The following is a 7,615-nucleotide window of genomic DNA, read 5'->3' as shown; positions in this document are numbered from 1 at the left end:
ATCTGGGTGACCTTCGGCTAGTCACAGCTCTTAGAGCTCTCAGCCCCACCTACCTCACAGGTATCTGTTGTGGAGGGGGGGGGGAAGGGAAGGCAATTGTAAACCGGTTTGTATAATTTATTGGTCCAGTCAATCCGACCAGTAAAAAACTATACAACAATAGACCTCACATGAACAGTAAGCCAGTTTGATTCTTCCTTAAGTGGTAGAGAAAGTCGGCATAAATAAACAAACAAATCCAGTTCACCAGATTAGCCTCCGCCACTCACGTGGAAGAGTGGGGAATCAAATTCAGTTCTACAGATCAGGGTCCACCGCTCCAAACCGCCATTCTTAACCACTACGCCGTGCTGGATGAATTGCACCCTGTCTTCCTTTTGTTGGGGGGGTTGGGGAGGAGGGGGCAGTTGCCTTCTCCGTCACCACCTGCTGATGGCGCGAGCCTTGCTGGGGTTGGTCACCGGTTTGGGTCTGAGCGGAAAACCCTCCCCTTCCGAGGATCCTGAAGGACATCCACTTTCCATTCCAGTCCGAAGAAGAGGAGGAACTGCTTGGACCTTAGCGCTGGTGGTTTCCCCCACTGGCGGAGGCCGTTACCAGCACATCTATGGCTGGCAGGCTGAATATCTACGCGACTCTCCCTTTCCTCATTGTGTGCTTGGGACTGCAAGCAAGTGGGCGCTCTGCTTTTCTGCCTCTACCGATTCAGTGCAGGGGTCCTCACGTGGCCTGTGACAAAAACCTTGCCAAGCTCCATGTGCACATGTGGGGCGCTTTTGCCACTGGGGGGGGTCACGGGTGAGAAAGAGGGGCGCACTTTCCCGGGAGAACTGTACCCCATGCCATTGCTCAACATTTGGAGGGGGTCTTTCGTGGCTGAGCAGGCCAGGATTGCGTTTTTCTTGAGGTTCCTCCCCCCTTTGACAAACCGCCTCCCCAGCCAGGTGGGTGAATGGAAGGGCTTACGAGAAGATGAGTAGTTTTTGTATTTCCTGCAGATGGAAATTGGGGGCGAGGGTTCCATGCTGTTCATTTCTGCTACTTAAACCAAAGATCTTTCATTCAGTGTTTGGTGAGGGTTTCTCAGTCCGTGAAAACTCACACGGAGCGGCCGTGGTGGTGAAATCCAGCCTGCGCCAGGGGGGGCAGGTGCCTGTTGAGGTCGCTTCCAGTTAACAAAAGGCTGGGGGAAACCGGGATTGTGCGTAACGGGCTTTGCCCCGAAACGCGGGGTTCTCCCGCAAGTATCTCTTGGGCCCCCAAATGTTACTTTGGAAAGGTTTCTTTGGGAAAAGCACTTTATGAGTTGCAGCTGAGATGGGTGACTTGAACCCGGGACTCTGGCTGCTGAGGGAGTGGAGTGTGGGGTTCCTCCTCACTGAATTTTTGAGCTCCCCATTAAGACACACCCAGCCCACCCCCTGTAAATATTCTTGTGTGTTCCCCCTTTTCCTCCCCGTTTGTTTTTTCTCTTGTCAAGGTGCTTATTTATGGCTCCTGGTTCTTAAAGGCCGCCCCTATACACACTCAAGAAATTTTTTTCCGATTCACCCCGACGGGTTGAGACGGGTTAAGCCATGAACCTCGTCACTGTTGGGATTTTCTGATTTTTTTTTCTCCAAACGACACCTCTGCAATACTGTAGCAGTTGTTCAAAGCCTATAGAGACACCCCGGGAGTTGTAATAATTTGGGGTGTCACTCCCTTTCAAGATTTTTTTGGAACAATAGTTTTGCTTATTTGTTGTTATTTTTTAAGAAAAGATTTTTATGTGTGTATATATATAAATATATATATATGGAAACATCTGGGAGCATGTGTCCAAAACGTCAGTGCAATTGAGTGGATCTGCTCAGCAGAGAGGGGTGGGGACCCTTCCTGCTAGCGGACATTCTGGTTGAGTGTTCTCACAAGTTCATATTGTGAAGCTGCAATGGCCGAATTGTGTGAGGGCCAAGATTCTTGAAGACGAAGAGGTTTTGGCCGTGGTGTGCCACTGTCGGACCAGTAGGGTTGTAACACGAACGTGTGCGTGTGTGTTTTCTAAAAATTTATTGTATTGCTGCAATAAATCTTTTAACAGGAGTTTTTCTAAGGTTGGCTGGTTTGCTTTTTTTTTCTATTCTAGGAGGGCTATGTAGAGATCAGCGCTCAAAAGATCCCTCCTCTTGTTTTTAAATTTGATGAGGGAAATAACAAATGCGTGTAGTGTTTTTAATACCCTGACCTGGATGGCCCAGGTGAGCCCGATCTTGTCAGATCCCGAAAGGTAAGCAGGGCCGCCCTGGAAGTCCAGGGTCAGTACATAGAGGCAGGCAATGGCAAACCACCTGTCTCTTGCCTTGAAGACAGAGGAGGGCAACAAAGATGGTGAGGGGGCTGGAGACCAAGTCCTATGAGGAAAAGTTGAAGGAGCTCGGTATGTATAGCCTGAAGAGAAGACTGAGGGGGGATATGACAACCCTCTTCAAGTACTTGAAGAGAGCTGTCATATAGAGGAGGGTGCCAAGTTGTTTTCTGTTGCCCCAGAAGGTCGGACCAGAACCAATGGGTTGAAATTAAACCAAAGGTTTTTGTCTAGACATTATTAGGAAGAATTTTCTAACAATGGTTCCTCAGTGGAACAGGCTTCCTCGGGAGGTGGTGAGCTCTCCTTCCCTGGAGGTTTTTAAGCAGAGGCTAGATGGCCATCTGTCAGCAATGCTGATTCTTTGACCTTAGGCAGATCATGAGAGGGAGAGCATCTTGGCCATCTTCTGGGCATGGAGTAGGGGGTCATTGGGGGTGTGGGGGTGTAGTTTGGAATTTCCTGTATTATGCAGGGGGTTGGACTAGATGACCCTGGTGGTCCCTTCCAACTCTGATTCTAAGAAGAGTTGGTTTTTATATGCTGACTTTCTCTACCCTTTAAGGGAGACTCAAACTGGTTTACAACCACCTTCCCTTCCCCTCCCCACAACAGACACCCTGTGAGGTAGGTGGGGCTGAGAGAGCTCTAAGAGAGCTGTGACTAGCCCACGGTCACCCAGCTGGCTTCACGTGGAGGAGTGGGGAAACCAACCCGTTCACCAGATCAGCATCCGCCACTCATGAGGAGTGGGGAATCCAACCCGGTTCTCCAGATTATAATCCACCGCTCCAAACCACTACACCATGCTGGAGGAGGAAGAAGAAAAAATGGAAGTGTGACAGCCCATTGCAAAGGAAAAGGACTCCCGGCATGCTGGATCTTGACCCTTCCTGGACACTAAGCAAATGATAGGGGAAAAAACTTGAATTCTCTCATGTGTTCCTCAAACTCAGCACTGCCCTCCTGTGGCTCTTTAAATGCACGAGAAGGTCTTTCCTTCTCTGCCACCTGATAACCTTGAGCTGGAGAGGCCAGAGACAGGTGTGCAGAAAGCAGATGCTCTGCTGCTTAGCCATAGCCCAAAAGTACCAGGGCAGCTTCAGCTGACAAATGATTGCCCTGCAGATGTTTCACTAGATGCAAACCGGACCTGGACCACAGCAGGTATCCTTGCAGAGAGAATGAAAGCCTGAGGGACCTCAATTGATTGGATATCTGTTATCAAGATCTATTCCTCCGCCTTTCAACCTCATGTTGCAAAAAAAATTGGGGGGGGGGGGGCAGGAGAGTGAAAGAGATGCCTGCAGGCTCGAAAGGGAGCTTGGAGCCACCAGAAGCCTTCTAGGTGTTGCTGGTGAATTTCCATTCAAGTGTGAGGAACACGGAGCAGGATCCACTTGTTCTGAGATATGTTTCTCCGTGCTGGGAAATTCCTGGGGGTGGATGGTGGGGATTTGGGGAGGGACCTCCGCGGGGTATAATGCCATAGAGTCCACCCCTCCAAAGCAGCCATTTTCTTCAGGGGAGCTGATCCTTGTCGTCTGGAGATCAGTTGTAATTCTGGAAGACCGTCACACAAAGCTGCCTTGTACTGAATCAGACCCTTGGTCCATCTGGCAGCGGCTCTCCAGGGTCTCAGGCAGAGGTCTTTCAGATCACCTAGCTACCTGTTCCTTTTACTGGCAATGCCAGGGATTGAACCTGGGACCCTCTGCATGCCAGGCAGATGCTCTACCTCTGAGCCACAGCCCCTCATGTCCTACCTGGAGGTTGGCAACCCTGCAAGAGAGCATTGCTTGGCTTCTTGTAACTGAAGCATGGCTTTCGTGACCCAGCCAGCAGCAATCCTTGAATCAATTTATTTGGATGGTAGTACAAGCCAAGCCACAGCGCCCCCCTCACTTAGCAAAGGCAGCTCTTGGTGACTCAAGAGCTCGCCTCTCATTTCTCATTGGTGAGGGCGCCTGCCGTATGAATTGCCACTTCTGGAATGCCGTAGGTATAAGATGACCAGGGTAAAAAAAAGCTAGCAGGAGCTAGCTTGAAGGCAGCTGCTAGCCAATTCTCCAGTTAAATTGTGGAACTCCCTGCCCCAGGATGTGGTGATTGCTGCTAACTTGGAAGGCTTTAAAGAGGGGAGCGGACATGTTCATGGAGGAGAGGGCTATCCATGGCTACTAGTCAAAATGGATACTAAACATGTTGCATGCCCATTCTCACAAGTATTAGAGGAGCATGCCTATTAGATTAGGTGCTGTGGAACACAGGCAGGATGGTGCTGCTAGTCGTCTTGTTTGTGGGCTTCCTAGAGGCACCTGGTTGGCCCCTGTGTGAACAGACTGCTGGACTTGATGGGACTGATCCAGCAGGGCCTTTCTTATGTTTCTAATGTGGTTAGGGTACAGCCTGATCTTATCAGCTAAGCAGGTCGGGACTTGGAAGGGAGACCACCAAGGAAGACTGTGCAGAGGAAGGCAATGGCAAACACCCGCTGCTTCTCACTTGCCTTGGAAACCTTATGGCAGCTGCCATAGGTGGACTGTGACTTGAAGGCACTTTACACACATACACAGAGCACCATAGAGTTGGAAGGGACCACCAGGGTCATCTAACCCCCTGCATAGGGTCACAGAATCAGCATTGCTGACAGATGGCCATCTAGCCTCTGTTCAAAAACCTCCAGGGAAGGAAAGCTTGCCACCTCCAAAAGAAGCCTGTTCCACTGGGGAGCTGCTCTAACTGTTAGAAAGTTCTTCCTAATGTCTAGACGGAAACACTTTTAATTTCAACCCCTTGGTTCTGGTCCGACCTTCTGAGGCAACAGAAAACAACTCGGCACCCTCCTCCATATGAGAGCCCTTCAAGTACTTGAAGATGGTTATCACATCCCCACTCAGTCGTCTCTTCAGGCTAAACATACCCAGCTCCTTCAACCTTTCCTCACAGGACTTGTTCTCCAGACCCCTCACCATCTTCGTTGCCCTCCTCTGGACCCGTTCCAGCTTGTCTACATCTTTCTTAAATTGCGGTGCTTAAAACTGAACACAATACTCCAGGTGAGGCCTAACCAGAGTCGAATACAGCTTTCTGCAAGCTGATGTCAACCCACTGAACGTATGCTTTCAACCAACTGCATACCGCTGCGTCCCAATTTCTCAAGCTTAGGTAGGAAACCTGGGACCAGAGTGAACTACAGGGTGCAGAATCCAACGGACTGTTCTGGGGCGAGGGCAGGGGAACATGCTAACTTTTGGAGTGGGCAAATTTAGGAATATGTTTAATAAGCTGCTATTAGCAGGCAGCAAATTCCAACTGGATATAATCGTCAGAGAAAAGAGCCTGGCTCGCCCTGGGTACCAAGGACAACTTCAGAGCCAGCGTTGTGTAGAGAGAGGATGTGGCGCCGGACTAGGATCTGGGAGACCCGGGTTCAAATCCCAGCTCTGCTGTGTGACCTTGGGCCAGTCACACACTCTCAGCCCAACCTACCCTGCAGGATTGTTGTGAGGATAAAATGGAGCGAAGTAAGTGACCCGGGGGGGAAGGGGAGGCGGGATATAAACAAAGTAAATAAATAAATAAAAATACACCAAGCAAGGGTTGAAGGAAGATGCTTCTCAGAGCCAAAAGACGGTGGAGGTGAGCTCAAAAGACAACCCACCTGCCCTCTGAAACAGCCTCTATGTGCCTCTCTCCGTTGGCTCTATGAGCAACCGGCCAGACCCTGAAGCTTTCTTCCTAGAGTCCCTCTGCCTTTCGCTCTGCTCCAGGGAGGCTGCCCCAGTCTCCGACTCTCTAACTTAAAACAAATGGTGGGATTTGGTAGGAAAGGCCATGGAAGCAGGTAGACCTTCCTTGGTCTTCCCCTCCCTCCCCAGCAGCCTGTTTGGAGGAGAAGGAAGAAGAGTTTTATACCCCGATTTTCTCTACCTTTTAAGGAGTCTCAAAGTGGCTGACAATCTCCTTCCCTTCCCCTCCCCACAACAGACACCTTGTGAGGTAGGTGGGGTTGAGAGAGTTCGGAGAGAACTGTGAGTAGCCCAAGGTCACCCAGCTGGCTACATGTGGAGGAGTGCGGAATCAAACCCGGTTCACCAGATTAGTGTCCGCCGCTCATGTTTAGGAGTGGGGAATCAAACCCAGTTCTCCAGTGTCCACCGCTCCTAACCACTACACCATGCTGGCTTCTTAATTACTCTCCCAACAAATGAAAGCTATTATTAAATTATTTTGGGGGGGGGGACCATCTTAGCTACTTGCAACTTCTGTCAATCTTACAAATACCTGAATTTAGCCTATAAAGAGAGGGAGTCTTCAACATTATGAAGATTATCTAGGCACCTTGTGAGGTAGGTGGGGCTGAGTGAGTTTGGAGAGAACTGCGACTAGCCCAAGGTCACCCAGCAGGCTGCATGTGGAGAAGCGGGGAAAACCAAACCAGTTCTCCAGATTAGAGTCCACCACTCTTAACCACTATGCCTCGCTGGGTCTCTGAGCCCCTCTGAGCACTGGGGGACCCTTGTGATATGAGTTTGAAACACATCAGCCACACATAGTCCTTCCCTCACTCATTTGCACGGCCCGAAATTTTACTGTACTGTGCTCGGGGGCGGGGATGAGACAAAGAGTAACAAAAGGCAGATTTAGAATGCGCATTTTATTTAAGTAAAAAAAAAAAGAGGAAAACCAGATACGGTGGGCAGTCAACTAGCGCTTTTCCCAATATCCTTCCTAAACGATAACATTCCTCTTTGCTCTGATGCCCACCGAAGATATAACAAACATTTGTTCTAGTCTAGTTTTTAAGGTTGTCCAGTTTAAACCATCTCTTTGAAGATTCACCTTTACCTATTTAGAGTTTCCTTTCAGAAACATTTTTAATATATATTTTTATATATAATATGTATATATTATACAGGATATACAGATTTCCAAGAACGAGACCACTTTTAAAACACGGAGACCGTAGCCGCAACACTCTCGGGTCGCTGCGTTGTAGCGATTTTGGGTCGGTTTAACCAGCTGCTGAGAAGACACTCGGCACAGACAAAGGGGATTCGGGAGCGTTATTTACACAGGTGGGCCGGGCGGGCGCTCTCTTTCCTCTAAAAGGCTCTTGTGATTTAAAGTATGTGCAGTTTCAAAGCCCCGTGGAAGGGAGACCGAAGGGAGGGGGAGGGGGAAAAAACCACCCACAAACTATGTACAGTGTAAACAGCACAAGGCGTGAAAATCCTCCTCCCGCAACCGAAAAACGGGAGGCCC

This window comes from Euleptes europaea, chromosome 6 (assembly GCF_029931775.1).
Source record: "Euleptes europaea isolate rEulEur1 chromosome 6, rEulEur1.hap1, whole genome shotgun sequence".
Classification (NCBI taxonomy): Eukaryota; Metazoa; Chordata; class Lepidosauria; order Squamata; family Sphaerodactylidae; genus Euleptes; species Euleptes europaea.
This window is presented reverse-complemented; position numbering follows the sequence as displayed.